The sequence below is a fragment of the Pinus tabuliformis genome, chromosome 9 (genome assembly GCF_031772625.1).
Source record: "Pinus tabuliformis cultivar Carrire ecotype Pingquan chromosome 9, CPIR1, whole genome shotgun sequence".
Lineage (NCBI taxonomy): Eukaryota > Viridiplantae > Streptophyta > Pinopsida > Pinales > Pinaceae > Pinus > Pinus tabuliformis.
Window position 1 is genome coordinate 293547125 of NC_142307.1, and position 23733 is coordinate 293570857.

The window sequence follows — 23733 nt, forward strand, 5'->3', positions numbered from 1 at the left end:
GTCGGATGAACAACCCCACAGTGACTCTGACTGTTCCTTGTGGTGGACAACGAAAGCTGGTCCAAGCACTCCTTTGGAACTGCGTCACGATCTCTAGAATTGTGTCACCCTTTCTCGGCTAATCTACTCTCAGTCTGCCCCAGAGAACCTCCTCAGTGCAACCTCCTCAGCCCAGCGTCAGCGTCTACAGCCTCTGCGCTGTCTGCGGCAACCTCTATGACTTTCTACGTCAGCTTCTGCGTCTGCCTCAGCAGCTTTTGCGTCCTCTGCGCTGGCCTCCTTAGCCTCTGCGTCAGCCCTCCTAGGCTTTGCGTTGACTCCTCCGACTCTTTGTTGCCTCTCTGATATGTATTCTTTGGCCTCCTGCCGAATTGCCCCTCACTGCGATTGATCACTTGTTCGATTTCCTCAGCAAACCTCGCCCCATAAAATCGAACTGACTGATCTCACTTGGTGTCTTGGTGTGTCTCCAACTGACCCTCAAGCCTCCTCTTATACTTTTCCTGTTGATGATACAACGATCGAGATTAAGTCCCTAATCAACGACTAAGATTAGATCTGGCTTGATCCTCGTTATTTAAAACTTTCTCACCCATATTATATTAATATACATTAATATTTTAATTTTCCTAAGTTTAGACTTAGGAACCCATTAAAAATATTAATTATTTTAATATCTCTTCATCCGGGTGGAATTTCTCCGAACGATTTCCGGGTCTTGGAGATCTCATGTGCCTTAGCCTCTCCACCAATTTTCATGGCTAGAGCACATCCGATGCTACGGAGAATCAACGTAACATACCTGACCCCTTAACTTTGATTAACGCTGTGGGGTATGCAGACTTGGTCACCTTAAGGAAGTGAGGTTATTAGATTTCCTTTTTCTGCAATCACCTTGAAACTTATTTCTAAGACTACAATTGTATTCTGCTTGTCGGGGGTTTACCGACAATATAAATTTTACCCAAAACTGAGCCTTGGTCAAGAAGTTATGCCCATTGAAAGATTTGCCCCTCCTAGGGCCCACATCATCCTCTGTACCGCCATGGGTCTTTACCTCACTGGCTCATGTTTGCCAGCCCAGCTTGTTGACAGGTATATCGGCCATTGACACCTCGGGCTTGGCTTTCAACGATTAAACTCACTTCTCTCTTTTCTACCCAAGCTGATATTGGGTCGTTAGCTAACGGACTTACCTTCCCATTTTCTATCTTGTCTATCTTCCAGGGCCTTGGGAACACAAAATTGAACTCTTCCACTCCTCAGGCCGACCTTATAATAGATTGCCCCTTGATGATCACCACTGTCCAACATTTGTCGTTCCGTCTATCGGCTCCTCGGGTCCCCTAGCCATTGGGACATACGTTGCTGTTGCAATTCTAGAATCAACCAATAGTTGACACTCAACATGCTTATAAGTTGATAGCTTGACATGTTGATAGGTCGATAGCTCGACATGCTGACACCTCAACATTCATGTCATTATAGCTTGGGCACCACCTGGCTTCCACCACAGCAATGCTACGAACTTTGATGCACGTCTTCTGACCACATAGACATGCCATGCTAGCACCACATCAGCATGTCACGTCATCAATACTTGCTTCGTGCCATGTCACTGGCTACATGGCAAACATGTGACAACTTCGTTCCATGTCATCTCACCATGTCAGGTCTTCTGTTGGGTTTCAGTGGTATTGTTAAGAAATCCTTATAGATAGGCTTTGTTCTCCCAATGCCCGATTGTCAACAACCCAACAATTGATGATTGATAACTTATATATGTCACCTGCTGTATGCAGTAAACCACACTTGTCTGATAACATGTCGGGTTTTGTTTGCATTGGGGGTTTCTACCTGAAGGATTCCATAATGTTCTCCTGATCATCGAAAGTCGAAAGGCTGACACCCAATGGCCAAAGGCCCGGTAGCCTTTTCTGTCCAGGCTTTCAGTCACAACTCCTGTCAGCCATGTGACCAGGGGCTTAAAGATAAGGGACTATGTTCTTAAAAAATTCTCATTTTCTTTGTTATGTCAGTTAACAAAGGTTTAAAGGGTCAATCCCCGAGTTCCAATACTTCAGCGCCAAAGGTTGACAAACTTATATATGAAGGTTTAAAGGGTCATTCCCCGAGTTCCAATACTTCAGCGCCAAAGGTTGACAAACTTATATATGACAGCCGAAACATGATCCATTGATGTAAAATGGTTATGTTATTTGCTAGCATAATGTGTCCATTAGTGTGGAGAAATTTGTGACTGATGCATGTTGCAATGCCCAACCCCTGTGGCTCAATAGCCTGTTACTTTGTTTCTCTGTCAATCCAAGCTTATGCCCCCTCTTACGATAAAACTCTAGGACATGGCTCCCTTGTCGCCTACACAATGAGGGGCTAAGGTTAGGGATCCCTGAATTGTTAAAATATCCTAAAATTAGCTATCTAAGCAAACATATCCAATCTAGTTACTTGTTGGAATTATTGCCTTTTGCATGTAGTGAAAAACGAGAAAAGCAATCACACACACTGCACAAATATTTCTGCTTTTCTAGATCAGTTCATCATTCAAAATTATCTTCAGAACTTAAAAGAGCTCTCTTACAAGGAGAAATGTTTCTGAGAAATTAATCACATGAACAACAAACCTGAAAATTACAGTCTGCACAGAAATCAAGGCAATCTGCCTTCCAATCCATACGACAGTACAAAATTCTTACAAATGGCCATACGACTTGCTTTGATGGGTTGTATCGCTGATCTTTTCCTTGCTGCTGACTGGCTGCCTGTCCATAAACATAGAAGACACAACACGAGCAAATTAAAGGTTGTTTAGCAGGGATATGAACAGTATGCAACCATTACAGTCAGATATACTAGTTCTCATAATAATGCATCATATAGGCCATATTGTCCATTTAATAGACAAGCACATAATCATAAAACATTTCATCAATCATCTTTTCTTTCCTATTAACATGGTTTACATTACAAAGATGAAGCCCACAAGGTACTTATTTGATCTAGTTCATTAACTGTTTGCAACTGATGAAAGGTGAGCCACGTTCCACACCACCATAGGCTCAATTACACTGCAATCTATCTTGCAGTTGGCCACTCCTGAGCGAGACCATGAAGCCATGAGGGAAGTTCTTGTTGAAAATAGTAACTAGGTTCGGTCTTCATAATTATCATTGTATTTGTATCATTATGTATTTTATGTAAAAAGGAGAAAAAGAAGAAAAAATATTATTATTTTTAGATAGAGGAGGAATGACTTGTTATGGAGTTTTTGAGAACCCAACATTTCGGACTACCAAGTGAGTCCATCATCAGGGGATGCGTCAATAGATATTCTCCAGATCTTAATGATGTATCCAGGAGCTAGATTTAGGTTATATATATATGATATTAAAGAAAATATGTAAGAAAATAGGTCGGCAGCGGATGAAGGATAAGGCCTTGGAAGGTTTGCGGCTAGGTCTTGGCAGCCCTTTAGGGCTTGCAGTTGTTGATTTTTGGTAGCATTGGATGTTCTCTAGCCATGAAATTTGGTGGAGACGCTAAGGCACATGAGATCTCCAAGACCTAAAAATCGTTTGGAAAAATTCCACCCGGATGAAGAGATATTAAAATAATAAATATTTTTAATGGGTCCCTAAATGATAAATCTAAACTTAGGAAAATAAAAATATTAATGTGTATTAATATAAAATGGGTGAGAAAGTTCTAAGTGACAAGGATCAAGCTAGTTCTAATCTTAGCCGTTGATTAGGGACTTAATCTTGGTTGTTGAATCACCATCAAAAAAGGTATAAGAGGAGGCTTGAGGGTAAGTTGGAAATACACCAAGAGAGATCAAGAATTCGATTTTCTGGGGTTGGGTTTGCTAAGGAAATCGAGTTAGTGACTTTAGGTAAATGAAAAGTCACTTTAACTTTATAAAGTGACTTTAGGAAATTTAAAAGGGTAAAATGGCGACAAAAATACCCATGAGTTTATAAAAGAGAAAAATAAGGAGACTCTCCACATCCATTCACTTGTGTTTTGAGAAAAGAGCTTAGGGTTTGGGAAACGCTATTTGCCATAGCTGGTTTCAGTGTTGAAACTATACACTCTAACTAGTTCAAGGAGTGAAATCACTTAGATTTCACCATTGTGATTCAAAGGAGTAGATGATTTGCATGAGATCTTGAGTTTGAAGAGGTGTTATCAGTTGATTTTAATTTCTTACATAATGCTTACTATCTCATCTTGACAGGCTGAAGAATACCTGTGAAGAATCCAAGTTTCTAGACCGAGATGGGTTTGATTTGGATGTTGTAGTGGGGACCATGTGCTTCCTTCAAATGGTGAGTCGAAGAGCTTGAGAGATAACTCAGTATGGCACAGTCAAAAAGTCGAAATTACCTCTCTGTGCACTAGGTCGAAGTTTGCTTTAGGAGACGAAGTCCACAGTCAAAGGGAGTCATTTTTCTTCAGCGCTAAAGGTCGAGTTTCTCATTAAGGGGAGTCTGTCGCATTTCGTGGTTAACTGTAAGTAAATGCACTAGCTGGAGGTCAATTCTAGTTGACGTAATTGTGTATTATTGTTGGAGAAAATCGTGGACATATATACCTCTTGTTGGACATGTTTTTGGTTACAAAACTAAGCCCTCCCTCATTGACTAGTTGTACGAGTGATTCCAGGGTAGAGACACCATCTTCGAAGAAGGGAACGAGCCATTCCATATCCCTGTGGGACGTGTTTCCTCTGTTGGTGTATTGCTGGGCTTATACAATTTGAATCTCCATATGGGTTTGAGTTTCTACTATATTCTGTCTTGGACCAAGTCTTGTATATCTATCAACTTGTGGAGTATTCTTGTGCAAGGTTCGAACTTGTTTTATCTTGCTGGACTGGACGTGTGGCTTTATCTTGAAGTCTGGATTGTAAACTTAAGACCTGGGCAACATATTCCTTAATCAAAAGTGTTGGTATATTATTCCAAGTGGGTTGTGTTTTGTATATACATATTTCCATTGGCAGCCATCTAACTCCAGGTTCACTCTTTCTTATTTGTTCACTATATATTCATTTTCAAATGAGAAAAGATTGTTCTATGGGTGTGACTGTTATATATCAGTAATGTGTTAATTTTTGGGTTCAATACCATTAGTATAAGTTTGTTTGGAATTTGTTTGGTGCATATTGAAGCATTGTATAAGTTAAATCACCTACAACATGTTAGCCACCTAAGTGTTTGACAAAATCTCCCTATAGTAATACATCAATTACACTCAGAAATTGGTTGGCAATTAAAGGTATTTTTACAAGGGAATTTTACACTGATCCATTACTTTGGAAATTCTATTTTTGATAGATTCATCTTTGTGGTGTTTCTTTGGCCCTCCAAGCCTAGTGTTTGATCCACAACTTTGATAATTTTATCTTTCCTAAGCCCATTCAGTCCAATTGGTGACCCTTAGCTCTAATCAATTTACTCCCTGTGGTGTTATCTTTGGCATTCCAAGCCTAGTGTTTGAACCACAACTCTAATACCACTTTGTAACATACCCGACCTCTTAACTTTGATTAAGGTTGTCGGGTATCCAAACTTAATCTCCTTGGTCACGTTAAGGAAGTGGGGTTATCAATTTTCCTCTTTCCGCAATCAACCCAAAACTTATTTTGAGACTACCATCATATTTTGCTCGTCAAGAGCTTTCCAACGATATAAAATTTTCCCAAAACTGAGCTTTGATCAAGAAGTTATTCTTAGTGAAATCCCCCCCCCCCCAAGGGGCCACATTATCCTCCGTTTCACCATGTGACTTTATCCCACTGGCCCATGTTCGCCAACCCAGCTCCCTGGCAGGTATATTAGCCATCGGTCCCTTGGGCTTGGCTTTCACCATTTAAACACACTTATCTCTTTTCCATTCGACCTAATATTAGGCCGTTCACTGACAGACTTAATTTCCTGTCTTTTGTCTTGTCTTGTCTGTTTCGATGCCCCGAGACCTTCGAACACACAATTGAACTCATCCACTATTCAACCTGATCGATAATAGACTGTCTTATGATGGGGACCATCGTTTGTCATTTTCCGTTCTGTCTATTGGCTCCCTTGACAACCTAGCCAATGGGACATGCCTTGTTGTTTCAATTTTAGAATTGGTTGATAGCCAATAGTTGACACGTTGATAGGCCAATAACCTGACATGTTGATAGGTTGATAGCCCAACATGTTGGCACCATGGCATCCACGTTAGTACATCTTGGGTGCCATTTGGCTATGATCACAACACTAATACACACTCTGATCCACGTCATCTTGCCATGTCAACATGCTGCATCTTGTGTTATGAATATAAACGAATCTTGAAATAAACGAATCTTGAAATCGTCTTGAATTGCTACGTATAGATTTATATTTTTCAAAATATAATTTGAAATAATTTTGGAATTGAATTTGTTTAAATATTCAAAATATTTAAGTGTCGATTTTTAGATGAACTATAATATGATGTGTAGTTTAAAAAGGTTGAGGAGTTGTTTGGAAATTTTGGTCATATTTAGAGAAAATATGACAAGGATTTTTGTAAATCCAAGTTATAATTGTTAAACTTCAAAACTTAGGTGTACTAGATGTTTTTGATGGTGTTGAATCCATTTCCACCATCAAAAACATGATTCAAACACGGTCTCTCCAAAACTTTTTGAATTTTTTTGATCAGGTTCCGACCACTTTTGAGTAGCAATTCCTCCACCTAGTTAGAATTATCTCATACCTTACCCTAAGTAACAATGCCGTAAATAATAGCGACTTTAGAAAATAGGAGCATGTGCCATATAAATATATGATCAAAGTTGTAATACACTGATCGTCATGGTGTTCAGAGCTGTTTATGCCGCTTTGCAGGCTGTTCACAATGTTTCTTTCAGTGAAATCCGTGGGTACCGCTACCTGAATATTAGGGTTTTGACTCCCACATTTTAGACCAATTCTACACTTATATTAGGGTTTTGACTCCTACATTTTAGACCAATTCTACACTACAGATCTGGCAGCCGGAGATCTGAAAGCAGTGATGAATATATGATGTGGCAATTAGAATTTGAATGGGTCATTTTAGTGGGAAGCACGTATCAGTTGATTGACAGTTGCAATACCGTATTGTATCTACAGAGACAACAGTTTCAGCAGAATTATATTCATTGGTAAATGATGGATTGGATTAACTGTCACTTCTAAGTTCTCCTGAAATTGATAGTTATCCTCTGATTATTTTCTCTGACCCGAATCTTGTGGGATGCGTTGACGTACGCGTTTATACATTCTTTGTAGACCCTAATTAATTTGTCGTGTTTTGTTGATGATGAATTTGGCGCGTGTAAAATCATCCTGATGTTGTGAAATACATATAAATACACCCTACAAGACTAATATGTTTCGAAAAACCATGAACAACAAGAGCTTAGCAAAGCAATGGATGAATACATTCCTGAGTAATAATAAACCACAAATTATTCAACACTAAATTGATATAAGCGTTAACGAAAGGTAAATCAGAGAAGTAACATTACTGTTTAACAATTACACCAAGTATATTATGGAGCAATAAAACACAAACTTTATAAATTTACCAAGCGTTTTCACATTGATGAACTTCAGGGGTATTTGTAAATCGAATGTATTTACTTTTCAAAAGAAAACCAATCAGATAATAAACACTGAAAAAGATATAGATTTACAAATTGGGGTTTGATGAATCCATAAAACAGTCACAGAAGGAATACAACCACTAGGAAATTTTAGAGTACGATTACTCTAATGAGAAATTAGGTTAAGTTTATGTAAAGGGGTATTCCAACCTTGGAAAATTTACAGATGCACTGTAATTATGATAACCAACTATACATATTCGAACACAACCCGCCATATTTTCAGTTAGAGGGCATCATAAAACCCATCACTAGGATGGAGAAAACGAATTATGGAATCCAAATGAGGGGTATTAGTTAAGTAGATTTATTAGTGACAGCTGAGGTAGACGAACCAGTAGATGGCACTGGTCTCCAAACGTGTATCTATCACATTGCATAGAAACCCATTCGAATTGTAAGCAAGGAGAGTAAATTCGAAAACTTATTCACAAGCTATAAACTCAGCGAAGAAGTACAAAAGAAATCTTGAGAATCCCCTTTGCCGCTGGAAGTGAAACACCAGATATATATCAACACTAGAATGCATTGGTTTGGAAGATAATAGGGAAATACAATGGTAGCGGAGAGTATGAGAACTATTCGAGGGCAATACTTGACAGGGGATGCAAAAAATTAAAATTTAAGCAGGCTTAGCCGCATGGAAATCGAGCCGAGAGAAGATGACACATAGACATTTTGGCAATTTACCCTATACCAGGGTATCAAAGAGCGAAAAGAAAATTCAAACTCCGTTTGCGTGCAGAGAGGAATTTTGACAATAGAATATACAAAGGGAATTAGAGCCAGACCTTATCTGTGACGCCCCTGTGCCACGAACACCAACTTCCTATAGTACGCATCTAGATAATATCAGTCGAAAACTTCAGAGGTAGAAAAGAAAGTAGCAGATTACAGTGTCGTTCATAATTAATCATAATTACAGTGTCGTTCAGATTCATTTCGAAATTATATGCATCAAGAAAAATTTAAAACAAAGATATTAATACGACACTGCAAACTTCCATTCTTTCTATTCATACGACACTGCTTTAACCATTCATTCCATCTTCCATCCTTGGGTGTTATACTACATTGCAAACATTCTTCTGAAGAATGTTTGCAGTGAGTATAACATCCAAGGATGAAAGCGGACAGGCAGCCTCTGCTTCAAGTGTCCAACGAAAATTCAAGAGAATAATAGAAGAATTTATTAAAAAAAAATTTATTAATCTCTGATTTATTAGAAAATATCTTGCATGACCTCTTTTTATAGCATTTTTGTCATCATAAAAAAAACAAAATTTATTAATTTCCGATTATTACAGATTTGCAAATCAAAATAGTTGGTGCAGCCTTTTGTTAATCATAAACATTCCATGGTTTTCAATCACCCATACGGAAGCCAGTCCAAATTGGGCTTACTATAATGGCGGGTTGTGTTCGAATACAACATACATATTCAAACACAGAAAACATATTCGAATACAGCATATGTTCGAACACAGCATACATATTCGAACACATCATACATATTCGAATACAGCATATGTTCGAATACAGCATACATAATCGAACACAACCCACCATTATAGTAGAACCAATTTGGACTGACATTCGTATGGGTGATTGAGAACCACGCAATGTTTATGATCAACAAAACGCTGCACCAACAACTCTTTTGCTTTGCAAATTTGCAATAGTCGGGAATTAATAAATTTTGTTTTTTTTTATGATGACAAAAAAAAGAGGTCATGCAAGATATTTTCTAATAAATCAGAAATTAATAAATTTTTTTTTTAATAAATTTTTGTATTATTTTTTTGAATTTTCATTGGACACTTGAAGTAGAGCATGCCTGTCCGCTTTCATTCTTGGATGTTATACTCACTGCAAACATTCTTAAGAAGGATGTTTGCAATGTAGTATAACAACCAAGGATGGAAGATGGATGAATGGTTAAAGCAGTGTTGTATGAATGGAATGAATGGAAGTTTGCAGTGTCATATTAATATTTTTGTTTTAAATTTTTCTTGATGCATATAATTTCGAAATGAATCAGAACGAGACTGTAATTATGATTAATTATGAACGAGACTGTAATCTGCTACTTTTTTTTCTACCTCTGAAGTCTTCGACTGATATTATCTAGACGGACAGGCAGGCTCTGCTTCAAGTGTCCAATGAAAATTCGAGAGAATAATACAAGAATTTATTAAAAAAAAAAATTTATTAATTTCTGATTTATTAAAAAATATCTTGCATGACCTCTTTTTTATAACCTTTTTGTCATCATAAAAAAACAAAAGAGTTGTTGGTGCAGCCTTTTGTTGATCATAAACATTGTATGGTTCTCAATCACCCATACGGATGCCAGTCCAAATTGAGCTTACTATAATGACGGGTTGTGTTCGAATACAACATACATATTCGAACACAACATACATATTCAAATACAACATGCATATTCGAATACATCATATGTTCGAACACAACATACATATTCGAATACAACATGCATATTCGAATACATCATATGTTCGAACACAACATACATATTCGAACACAACATACATATTCGAATACAGCATATGTTCGAATATAGCATACATATTCGAATACAACCCACTATTATAGTAGAACCAATTTGCACTGGCATCTGTATGGGTGATTGAGAACAATGCAATGTTTATGATCAACAAAAGGCTGCACCAACAACTCTTTTGATTTCCAAATCTGCAATAGTCGGAAATTAATAAATTTTGTTTTTTTTTTTAATAATGACAAAAAAACTATAAAAAGAGGTCATGCAAGATATTTTCTAATAAATCAGAAATTAATAATTTTTTTTTTATTAATAAATTCTTGTATTATTCTCTTGAATTTTCATTGAACACTTGAAGCAGAGCCTGCCTGTCCGCTTTCATCCTTGGATGTTATACTCACTGCAAACATTCTTCAGAAGAATGTTTGCAATGTAGTATAACACCCAAGGATGGAAGATGGAATGAATGGTTAAAGCAGTGTCGTATGAATGGAACGAATGAAAGTTTGCAGTGTCGTATTAATATCTTTGTTTTAAATTTTTTTTGATGCATATAATTTCGAAATGAATCTGAACGAGACTGTAATTATGATTAATTATGAACGAGACTGTAATCTGCTACTTTCTTTTCTACCTCTGAAGTCTTCAACTGATATTATCTAGATGCGTACTATAGGAAGTTGGTGTTCGTGGCACAGGGGCGTCACAGGTAAGGTCTGGCTCTAATTCCCTTTGTATATTCTATTGTCAAAATTCCGCTCTGCACGCAAACGGAGTTTGAATTTTCTTTTCGCTCTTTGATACCCTGGTATAGGGTAAATTGCCAAAATGTCTATGTGTCATCTTCTCTCGGCTCGATTTCCATGCGGCTAAGCCTGCTTAAGTTTTAATTTTTTGCATCCCCTGTCAAGTATTGCCCTTGAATCGTTCTCATACTCTCCGCTACCATTGTATTTCCCTATTATCTTCCAAACCAATGCATTCTAGTGTTGATATATATCTGGTGTTTCCCTTCCAGCCGCAAAGGGGATTCTCAAGATTTCTTTTGTACTTCTTTGCTGAGTTTATAGCTTGTGAATAAGTTTTCGAATTTACTCTCCTTGCTTACAATTCGAATGGGTTTCTATGCAATGTGATAGATACACGTTTGGAGACCAGTGTCATTTACTGGTTCGTCTACCTCAACTGTCACTAATAAATCTACTTAACTAATACCCCTCATTTGGATTCCATAATTCGTTCTCTCCATCCTAGTGATGGGTTTTATGATGCCCTCTAACTGAAAATATGGCGGGTTGTGTTCGAATATGTATAGTTGGTTATCATAATTACAGTGCATCTGTAAATTTTCCAAGGTTGGAATACCCCTTTACATAAACTTAACCTAATTTCTCATTAGAGTAATCGTACTCTAAAATTTCTTAGTGGTTGTATTCCTTCTGTGACTGTTTTATGGATTCATCAAACCCTAATTTGTAAATCTATATCTTTTTCAGTGTGTATTATCTGATTGGTTTTCTTTTGAAAAGTAAATACATTCGATTTACAAATACCCCTGAAGTTCATCAATGTGAAAACGCTTGGTAAATTTATAAAGTTTGTGTTTTATTGCTCCATATTATACTTGGTGTAATTGTTAAACAGTAATGTTACTTCTCTGATTTACCTTTCGTTAACGCTTATATCAATTTAGTGTTGAAGAATTTGTGGTTTATTATTACTCAGGAATGTATTCATCCATTGCTTTGCTAAGCTCTTGTTGTTCATGGTTTTTCGAAACATATTAGTCTTGTAGGGTGTATTTATATGTATTTCACAACATCAGGATGATTTTACACGCGCCAAATTCATCACCCTTGTGCGTAAGGTGTGCATCCTACGCCCCTTTAGTATTTGATGTGGATTTCATATGTTTCATATTTAATTAGAAAGTCATTTTCGTATATTACCCAAACGACAACCATGACTTTTACTCTATATCTACCTAAACATGGTTTTTGTTTATGGTAGCCCGTAGCTAATGGAATGACTTGAATGCACTTGGGTTATTTAATTAACCCTCTAATTATCAATCAGAGTAGAAATTAATTGTCAGTTATTTGTGTCTGAGGCATATTTTCTTTATTGGTTAATTAGTAATTTTCACTCTTTCTTTAATAGACTGTTTTTAATTCCAAAGAGTTGAACAACAAGAGCTTAGCAAAACAATGGATGAATACATTCCTGAGTAATAATAAACCAAGTGAACATTGGAATTAAAAACACTCAAAGGTAATCATAGTTTGTTCGTTGCTGATGATTGGTAGCTTGCTAGTTGCAGTTCATCGGTCGACCTTTTCGACACAAGCTATGGCTCCAGTGCTCTGTTTTTGGTTTTGGTTTTATCATTCTTGTGGCCATTTTAGGATTTTCTGGTTTTGGTTTGATGCTCCTATGGCTGGGGGTTATGGTTTTCTTAGCTATTCGCTGTCTTCTGTTCATTGGTTGTTCGTCAGGTCGAGGCAACTTCTTACCTTAATAGCCAAATATAATTCAAAAGTGCCGGGTCGAGGCAACTTCTGAATTATATTCGGCTATTAAGGTAAGAAGCTTACTGGAAATGAAATGCCAGCGGCAGTTTACTTTTTGGTTTGTCTTGTTTAAATGATCGATCAGATTCTTCAAAAATCTGTTTATGATATTTAATAGGGACCATTGTCGACATCAATGTTATGCTTGATCTAGTCTCATTCTTGGGTTCCCTTTATTTGCAGTAAAGTACATCATTTGCATTGGTCTTTTCTATCAGGAAAACCAGTCCACTGATTACCAGGAACATACATATTGCAGGTCCGATGTATGCTATTTAAAGTGAAGACTTCTGGAAGAGAAGAGGCTGGAGATAATGTTTTTGATGTGTAGTAACGCATAAGCTTGCTTAGTCCAAAAGTAATGGATAGACAGAATAACCAGATGATATGAATGTTCTGAATTCTGCTATGATTGTACTAGCTGTTACATTATAATGATAATAATAAAGGCGAGTAATGTTGTGCTATTTCGTAATTCTTAAAGCCTTAAAGAAGTTATGTTTACAAAGTGGCATTTGTCTACGTAGCAGCTGCACCTACAAAACAATCTGTTGTCATCTCATATCCAAAATACTTATATCAAATGGCATATAATTTTGCAGATCTGAGTTTTATGTAGTCTATGTTTTATTTAATTTTGCAGATCTGAGTTTTATGTATTCTATGTTTTATTTTTTAATTGGAATATGGTAATTTAATTTTTCACGAGATTATAATTTTTTATTAATTAAAATGTATTTTTGAATGCATAAATAGATTTAAATTTTTACCAATTTTTTTTATAAAATTGATTGAAAAATATGCCATGAAAAGGATTTTTGGTTGTTTTTGCTTTTTTCTCTGCATGTACCTGCAAATCTGAAACAGATGGAATTGCAACTAACTAAAATCTATCTTGCAACAATGAAAATGCGGAATTGAAATGAAAGCAGGAAAAGACTAATCTACTTTGCTGAAATCAAATTGCGAGAATGAAATGCTAGACTACGCTTGCAGAATTGAAATTGCGGAATTGAAAGGGTAATCTATGAAAGCAGGAAATGTCTAATTTACGTTTGCAGAAATGAAATTGCAGAATGGAACCGAAATAAACTACTTAGCAGAAGATTAGAGTAGGAAAATAGAAGAAAAGCAGCAATCAAAAAATACTCTGATGCTTCCACGGCAACGGCGCCAAAAAGAGTGGTGAGCTCTAGTATTGTAGCAATAATGCTGCAACTCCTGGGACTCCCTTCTTTACTTTTATCAACCCGGTAGTTCGTAACAAACTTGGAAGCGACGGTGCTGTATGCACAAGTACTAACTCTTGCCGCAGCTGTCACTTGGTCAGCTGGCACAAGTCCGCTAGGGGCTTAAGCCAACTTCTATGAGCTCTCAGAAGAAGCTTTTTAACTAATGGATGAAAGCTAACTCAAATGAAGTTAATCCACTTGCAGAAAGAAACTGAAAAGCTGAAAGGAAACGTAAACCCTAGCAAACCCTAATTTTACCAGGTAGCCCTACTGATGTAAGAAAGAGGATGCAAGCTACTGGGAGAGATGCCATTGACTTCTAAGAAGATGAAATGCATGTGTCTAAGCTACTTTTATAGTCAAATCTGAAAGAACCATCTTTTTGTATTTTTGAATAAGTTGTTAGAATTATCATGCATGCGATTTAACTGTTTTTGACTGTGCAGAGGTGGATTGGCGAGAGGAAATGCTTGGAGGAGGTCAGGAAGGTTCGGAGATGGCCTAAGGGGTCCCTAACACCCTTCTAGAGAGTTTTACAGAGTTTGGCTATTAAGAAACCTCATTCGTGAGCTTCTACAGGAAGTTTGCAGGGGTTCTACAGGATGTTCTGGAATTTCTATAGGATGTTCTGTAATTTTTCTACAGGATGTTCAGAAATGGGATTTTGGAGGATGGATGGAGGAATAAAGCTGAAGGAGTGGGTATGGAGGTAGGATAAGGGTTGGAGGTGGTCCAGGACTTGGTGGATGGAGTTGAGGACAGATGTAGATGGCTAGATTTGTTCAAGGAGGACTGAAGCAATGATGCACAAAAACTAGGGTTATGTGAGCAAATGGCAAACGTAAGGCTAGAAGCTGAGCTGAGGGATGGAGCAGATGGGTTCGATGGAGCATGGGCAGGTAGAGAAGTGGTACAGGTGCTCTGCAAGTCGTTTTTTCCAACTGGACCGATGAAGACTTGTAAAATCAAAAACCTACTTACGTTGACCTAATCTGATCTAGCTGTCAATAGAAAGAATGAACAGAAGTTTGAACTGCAATGAAACCATGTATTCTAACTCATGCAACTAAGCAAGCAAAAGTCTGAACTTGTAACGAACTTCTACACATGAAAATCAAACACTAGTGATTGCATGGCAAAGCAAAATCAGTGTTTTTGTGGGCAGCAAGATCACCCTGATCTCAGCTCCTGATCCCACTGAGGGAGAGGTGAAATCAGAGGTGTTTTATGGCCCTGTTTTAAAGCTTTTCCTTGTTAACAACCTATCAATTAAATCTGAGCATCAAAAGTCTTTCTAACCATTAACAATGACCTAGTTAATCAGCGAGATTTAATCTACTTAACAGAAATGATTTTGCAAATGCATAAAGGACAAATAACAATATATAAAGGAGGCCTTAGCACTCGGGTTGGGCCCAACCCCAAGATCTGCAAGCTCCTATAAAGAACTCAGATCTGATGCCAAGTAGAGTTGCTTCTCATTATTCAAAAATAATCATCGCAAGAAAGTTGTACAACAATAGCTAAGAAAAACGAGCTGAAAAAGGACAACACTATAGTGCAAATACCAACAGTTCCAAAAGTAAACTACGAAGGCTGAGGCCTTCTTATTTATACAATACGAGGGGGCTAGCAGCCCTCCTAGATTCAAGGGACTCGGCTGTTCCAACTGCTAGTAAACAATCACTCTTCCCAAAGCTGCTTGGCTGCCTTTAGAACTCGTTTTGGTGGCCTGTTGAGCTCGGAGTTGAGGGTGGAGATTTCGAGGAAGGGCCATTTAATGCCACAGACAACCTCCCTACGAATCCTCACCTCAAGCTTGGCTGTCACCTGGGCCATAATTGCTTGGTTTTGCTCCAAAATTTGTCCAAAAAACCTGAAATGACCACGTATTAGCCTCCTTGGTAGAGTGACCACCCTTATTTGTTCAAATAACATAAACATACTAGAAAACATGCATAATCTATGAAAAATGGAGGATTGAACAAGGACAATTAGGCAAAATGAGCCCAATAAGTTACCCAATTCGGGGCTCATCATCACCCCCCTGCTAAATGGGTTGCTCATCCTCTGAGCAACTAGTCCAGCTCATCATCCTTTATGGCTTTGATCGCCTCCCTCATGTCCCAGGCCTCTGCTGTGATATCCTCTTCCCGGTCGTGGAATCCTGCCTTCCTTTCCACTTCCTCCCATTGTCTACCTTCTTCCTCTTCCTTCACTCCTTCTAGCAATCCCAAAAGTAAAGGAGGACTGAATTTCAAGCCAATCCAATTGGCCTGCAAATTCTGCATCAACTGTTTGTAGAGAGGTACCCTTGCCAAGGCTTCCCTCATCCTGGTGGGAGAGTGGTATTCTTTTATCTTCAGGCTGTGAGGCAGTGTGTTCCACCGCCTTGTGCAGGCATGCATGCAGTTTTCTCCCAATAGTCTCTCCATGTCCTCAAAGTGGGCAATGGCTTGAGCCTGTTGCTCAATGTATTCTGGTAGATCCTGAGGACTGTTGGCCAAGTGCTGGTGGGCGCTTATCACTGCTGATGGGTCATCTGGCTCTGCTCTGATCATGAGAGACTCACTAAGCTCTCTGATTATGATACTTCGGAGCTCTACTGCTCTCTTCTCCTCATGGCTCATCCGAGAGGCCATGCCCATAAGCTGGACATCTCCTATCACCGTGTTGGGATCCCACGCGTTCATGTTCGGAAGGGCAAAGCTCTGCAAGTAGAAATCTGATAATTTGGCCCTATCCTCAAATGAACTACTGCCACATAGAGCTGCAAACTGATGATAATTTTGGAATGGGATGATGCCCCTTTGAGCCAAGTTATTGATCTGAAACTATAACCACTGATCCTTGAGGTATAGGGTATAGGATTTGGCAGGCTGCCTACACTACAGAGCTTCCATTGCCCAGCTGGCCATGCAGGCCAGTTGGGCCTCCTTTTCTTGTACCTGCTGTTTCAGAGACTATGTCTCTAATTCTTTTTCCTGTAGCTGTCGATTCAGTGTCTCAATTTCAGTCTGCACCCCTTCCTTTCTCTGTTGTTCATCAGGGGTATCTTTGGCTGTTGTAGGCTCCTCCTGTTGCTGTTGTTCTCCCAAGATATGAGGCTTGTCTTCCTTCCTCTGTCCCTGTAACTGTAGCTGCTGTCTAAGCAGCTCATTTTCTTCCTGTAGCTTGGCCTGCTGACAGCTTCCCACATGTTTTACCATAGCCAATTCTCTTCTTACCTCTTTGAGTTGTTCCTCCAGGGGACCTATATCTGCTACTCCCTTAGACTTGGCGATTTTCATCCAAGTGTGGGTCCTCACTCTCTCTTCTTCTAGTGCAAAGAAAAGTGGCACTGTGAATTTTTGGGGAATGATCTTTCCGGCCTCTAAGAAGTTATAGTAGGAGCCCAAGCTGGGCTGGGGGCTAGGTTCCATAATGTGCTCTACCTCTTCTTCCTTCTGTGGTGATTTGGTTGCCTCACCTTCCATTTCTTCGGTCTCCTTGAGCCTGGCCAATGTTTCCTGTAGAATCGTTTCAGCATCCTATAGAGAGGCTTTTGTGTCCAACATTTTCATTCTCTCCCTCTAGGTGGATGTCTTTGGGCTTCCCCGCCCATAAGTGATGGATGCCTTGGAAGGGGACCTCTCCTTTTGTGTGGTAGGGGTGTCTACAATTGTGATTGGTTCTTTTGACGGTGGCTGGGGTCTGCCAGTCTTAATCCTCATGCTCCTTCTTTCCTTAAAATACAGGAGAGGCTCCCTCTTTCGCTTGCCTTTCTGCTTGGGAGATGTGCTTAGGGTGGCCAACACAGCTGTTGCCTCCCTAGCTAAAATTTCCGGTGATTTTTCCCTCTGTTGCTCTGTCTTCAAACTTCCTGTAGAATGTCATGTGCTGGCTGTTTTCTGTCTTCCTGTAGAAGCAGTTTTCGGGCTTCCTGTAGAAACAATTTTCACTGTTTTGGCCTGCTTGGCTGGGGGTGTCTTCTGCTTCAATTTTGCTGTGGTTTCCTTGGATGTGCCCTCACTTGCTTGGACCTTTTCAGTCTGTTATCACTCAAGTTGTCCCTTGGTCAGCTTAAAGGGATAGGACCGAGGTAACCACTAACCAATCTTTGGACTGCAGGTGCTAGCCAACCTATAATCAGAGAGGGCTCTCTCTTTGTGATTTAGATTTGTTGATGATGATTTTAGGCTAGTTATTGAGTTCAAGGGGTTTTGTTTAAGTTTTTGGTGGGAAGGATGATGCTTTCAAGTAGAGAGAGAGGTATAGTGTGAAAGTTTCAAACCATTGGGCATGGAGTCAAGAAGTAGGACTGCTGGTGCGTTTTCTTGGTCACAAGAGGAATATAGAGCAGGGTAGCTGCATATGAAACAATCATTCAAGCTAAAAGAGATGGAATGAAAGACTAAGGAATGAGAGGCAATTAAGAATCTCTCATTCAAATTAACAGAGGGAAGGTGAATGAGCTCTATCTAGGAGCAGTAAAGAATCCCTAGATAACTGTCAACCATGGGTGAATTAGGGTAAATATGAGCCAAAGGGAATTCATATTCATTACCAATTCAGATGAAAACATAAAGAAACAGCAGAAACTGAGCATAGAGTGCAGTTAAACATAGTCTAAGCTATTCATTTTTTCTGCTATTTTAGATGGTGATATATATATGATCTAAGCATATATCAATGGAAAACAGAGGTAGGAAACACTTATTGAGTCATGTTGTAGCACAAGAATTCAGTATTCAATTTTCAACCATTAATACACAACACACTGTCCATTCTCCAAGCTTTTAGCAGTCTTTGATTAAAGAAAACATATCAGATATACAGTGCGAGTCTCTCATGAGGATTATCAACCAGCCAACCCTTTAAACAATACAGAGGGTGGTATAAATAGGGAAAGAATCCAAAATTATCTATTACATCCGACCTAAACATGTTTGAAGGAAATGATTACTTTTAACCTAATCTTTTCCAGAAGTTAATTTAGGGAAATATCTTTTGAGCTGCGCTGGGGGCAGTTGTATCAAAATGAGTTAATATGGTGTCCTCGGTGGCTCGGTGCAGTGTTTCTTTAATAACTGTGCTTTGTCTTTTATCTTCCACCTCTAAGTCGGTTATGCTGCTGTTCGGTGGCATTAATGTGCACTAATCCCGACCAGATAAGGTTTAAATGGTCTTTACTGCTTTGCTGGCTTTGATGGAGGTCTTTAATGTTCACCTGCTTTGATGTTGCCGAACTGATACTCTTTGCCGCTTCATCTTTCCTCTGATACGCTTTCACAAATGAATTGGGCCGTTTTCTCTCCCTTGTTGTGTTTGAAACTGTCAAATCGCCCTTTTCTGCTCTTTCCAGGCAAAAATGGTTGCTGCAAATGCTTTGCTAGTTATCTGGAATGATATTGGCGTTGGCCGATTGAATATGAACCTGTATTAAGAAATCCTGTGCAATTCGCGAGTTTTCGGGCCTGCTAGTAGCCGAGCCATGAGAGGCCTTCCAATTTGAGCATTTTTTCTTAGTGATCACGCATCGAAAACTGCCTCGGATTTTCATTCTGGGTTTCCTTTGCTGCAAATTTCGCGCTTCGCGTCCTTTTTTGGTGATGACGTCAGCGGTGGGTCCCAATACGGTGGTGACGTGGCAGGGTTACATCAGCAGGGTGACATGGCAGTACGGCAGAGTGATGTGGTGGCAATGACACGTAACAGTGGGGGGTCGACACAGAAGTGACGTGGCGCTGACGTCACTTGGCGGAGGCGGTATCCAGTTTCATGTCGCACCGCTTTTGAGCAGAAGCGGTTTCGGCAGAGGGGGCTCCGACACAGCCGGGAGGGCGACACGTGGCGGGGGTACGGTAGGAAAAACCGCCCATCTCCCGGACGTTAACCCTCGGCATGTCGGGACAGGAAAAGACTCGCCCATTATTGATCTGGGGTTCTGGCCATCGGACGGTTGGCGGGGTAGGCGAGGTAGCGGGAGGTTAGGGACGAGACCCACACGAATATTAAATTAATATTCATATGGCAGGGGTTAGAAAACTTTGGGTTTGTGGGTTTTATACATGGTTTGCGCGCCGGGGGGTAAAGTTTAATCAAAACATTTAGACCAAACCCGAAAATGTGAGCGCGAGAGGGTAAAATAGTAAGGTTTATGGGTAAGAGAGGGGAAGGGAATGGTTATTAGTTTAACCAGAGGTTAAGCTAACTCCTGGTTAAGATGCGGATGGGTTAACAGTAGCCCCAGGTGGACTATCATTTCCCAAACTGATGTTATAGGGCTATAGTGCCAGGAGATGGGAATATGTACATAGGGGAGCTATTTAGTGCTTTTAGTAAGGGGAAGGGGAAATAGATAGGGATTTACATAATAAAGTTAGTAGTAAATATGAAATGTGATGAGAGAGCACTAAGTATGTAAATCTTAGGCTATTAAAGGGGAAAATGACTCATAGAGGAAGTATGAATATTCCTCGAGTAAAGCAGATCTTTACCAAGGCAAAAGATATGGAAAATGATGAAACTAAGAGGTATCAAGCAGATCTTGACTTCTTTAGGGAAGTTAGTGAGTGATTTGGGGAAAGAGGAAGAAGGGGAAGATAGATCTTGACCTCTTTAGGAAAGTTAGTGAGTGATTTGGGGATTTGAGCTCCTCCAAATGAAAAATTGCCTGATGACCTGAACAGATGTGACACTTGAAAACATGAAATGGATCACATAGCTTGATTCTGCAACCACAAAACTACTTACCCAGCCTACTCACGTAGCATTTTCTCTTCTTTTGGTTTGGGTGCACTTGAACTAGCATACCCAACTTTTCATTCTTTTCTTTCAGCTGTCCTCCTATCTAAATCTACACTTATTGCATCCAGGGGCTCAGATTAAGCTGTTGAGTACCCTTGTTTCTCTACCTATCTCCAAAGCTGCCAAGATTAAGCTGTTTGGACAGATATTCATTCTCTATATTCTACAACAAGAAATTGAAAACTTGGGAAGCCAAGATTAAACTATTTGGCCTTCACTTAACTGAAAAACTCTTCAAAAATGGAATAACTCATCAAAATTGAAATACAGTAGTGGCATTTAGACTAGCACACTTTCATGGCCTCTTCTTTGGCCTTTTTTTTTGGAAATATGGAGCATTGCAGCATGCAAAGATGACATATTTGGCACTTTCAATTGTCAATCATGAAATATGAACACCTATTGCAACAAGAGGCTAACAGTGGCTCCGCTTAGGGTTGGCTTTTCCTTGTGAAAAGTCAAGAACAACAGGTTAGATTGCCTTGATCTTCTATTGTTGTTGTAGACTGAAAAATTTCTTTGTGTTGGTTGCTAAGAGTGTGAAACTTATAAATATGAACAACCCTCTCCTCAACTGACATATTGTGAAATACATAGCACTGCCTCCTTTCTTCTGCGTGCTTGATATTATATACAATGTTGCTTGAGCATTGCCTTTCTAAAACATGGATCAAAACTGATGTATTTCCCTTAGCCTTGGTCTAGAAACAGTTGCTGATGTGAAACTAAAAATTGCTCCTCTCTTATTTATACTGTTTGACTGAAGACTGCAAGATTGGTTGTGTCTTCATAAACTTTGCTGCTGCTCCTCTAACAATCGAACTGCTTATACAAAAAATAAAAACAAAGTGCTGATATATACAAATATTTATGTACAAAGAGATATATATAGAGCTGCATTGTATTGTATCCCTTAAAAGGGATCATGGTAATGTTTTAACATTCGGCCATTAACAGGGCCTTCTTCAGCAGTGCTACCCTCTACAGATTTGAGGAAATACGTGTTATTTCCCTGAACAACAGAAATAACGAATGGCCCTTTCCATAAAAAATCAAACTTTGCATGTTTGCCCTTGTCTTCTCTTCGTGAGTCCCACCTTAGAACCTTGTTGCCAACACAGAAATCCTCAGCCTTAGCTCTCTTATCAAACATCCTTTTGAGCTTCTCTTGCAAAATTTGAGCTCTGTCATAAACTTGCTCTCTGGTTTGCTGAAGATGAATGGTCTGATTGATTCTTCGTTGAATGTTATTTGGTTCAGCCTGAATCTCCTGTAGCAGTTTGATAGTAGGGATGCCCAAGGATGAAGGAAATCTGGCCTCCATGCCATATACCAGTTCATAAGGACTCATCCCAATGGATCTCTTTGTTGAAAGTCTGTCTGCCCATAGGGCATTTACCAACTTTTTGTGCCAGTTCTTCTTATTTTCTTCTAGTACCTTCTTTATGATGTTGATGAGGCTTTTGTTGGATGATTCGGCCAAGCCATTACCTTGAGGGTAATAGGCTATAGAGTGGCCCAAGGTAATGTGAAATTTATGGCAAAAGTTGATCATCTTTTTGGATTTGAAGGCAGCGGCGTTGTCAGTAATAATCTTCTCAGGGCAGCCAAATCTAGAAAGGATATTGCACTCAAGGAATTGGATAATGATGGTTTCATTGGCTTGTCTACATGGGATGGCTTCAACCCACTTAATGAAATAGTCGGTGGCTGTTAAAATCCACTTGTGCTGGCCTGAGGAAGAGGGATGGATTTCTCCAATGAAGTCTAGACCCCATTGTTGAAAAGGCTTCTCGGTTGAGATGGGTTTAAGAGGCAAGGGCAGCAACTTCCTTTTGCCCTCAAAGATTTGGCATTTGTGGCATGAAATGGAAAACTTATTTACATTTGCAAAAAGAGAGGGCCAATAGAAACCAACCCTTAAAATTTTATCAGCAGTGGACTTCCAATATAGAAGTCCTCCACAGTCCCCTGCATGGAATTCTTTCGTGACATTGTTAGTTTCATTCATTGTTAAACAATTAAGCAAAATGCCTTTATGATTTTTCCAAAATAATGCACCATCTAAGACACAAAACTTTAAAGCCTTCATTTTCAAAAATCTTTTCTTGGTTCTGGACAATCCTAGGGGAGCAAACAGGTTTAACAATACAAAACAAATATCAACATACCATGGAGATTGCGAAAAGGTTTCACTGATCTGTGGAGTCGCCAGCTCCTGTTCATTGTCCAGTTGGTTAATGTCTAAGGCTTGAAAATTTGTTTCGGACATCAGTTTGGCTAAACCTTGTCCCTTTATTAGCTTGGTTGGTTTTATTTCTATGTCATACTCAAGAATGTTAGGAATCCACTTGCCTCTTTTGCCTTCTAACCCCTCTTGGGTTAAACTGGTCTTTTACAACAACATTTGGCACATAAGCAATCACATGTGAATATAAAATGTAAACTCAGAAATATTTGATTGCTTTAACAAGGGCATAGGCCTGCTTCCCCATGATTTGGTATTTGAAAGGGGCATCTCTTAAGGCTCGGCTGAAAAATGCAATTGGCTTTTCATTTCCTAGGTCATCCTTTTGCAAAAGGACAGTAGCTATGGTGTGATCAAATGCAAATGAAAATATGATAAAGTCCCTATCAAATTGTGGACTTGTGAGGAGAGGGGCTTGGGTTAAGGCAGATTTTATGCCCTCAAAGGCCTGCTTGGTTTCAAGAGACCATTTTACCTTGGCATCCTTCTTTAGCATGTTGCTTAACAGTCTTATCAGCTCGGCTAGATTTGGGATGAATCTCAGGAAATTTATCTTTCCAAGGAACGCTTGCAATTCTTTTATGTTTCTTGGATATGGGATTTGGAGGATGGCTTGGATTCTTTCAGGATCAATTCTAATGCCATTTTTTGATATGATATGGCCA

At 39.1% G+C, this 23733-nt stretch overlaps 1 protein-coding gene across 4 annotated transcripts in view; it reads left to right on the top strand.

Moving 5' to 3' along the window:
* The window catches only part of LOC149148342 (uncharacterized), a 176516-nt gene that overhangs the window by 23914 nt on the left and 128869 nt on the right, over positions 1–23733 (top strand). Inside the window, exon 2 of one of the 4 annotated variants that reach the window (XM_089441519.1) lies at positions 13059–13157. The exons of 2 other annotated variants lie outside the window; for them this stretch is intronic. The gene's annotated coding sequence lies outside the window, so the exon portion shown is untranslated. Of the gene's footprint in view, positions 1–12983; positions 13158–23733 lie in introns of those variants that run through there. One more of the 4 variants, XM_089441521.1, reaches the window with a different exon arrangement.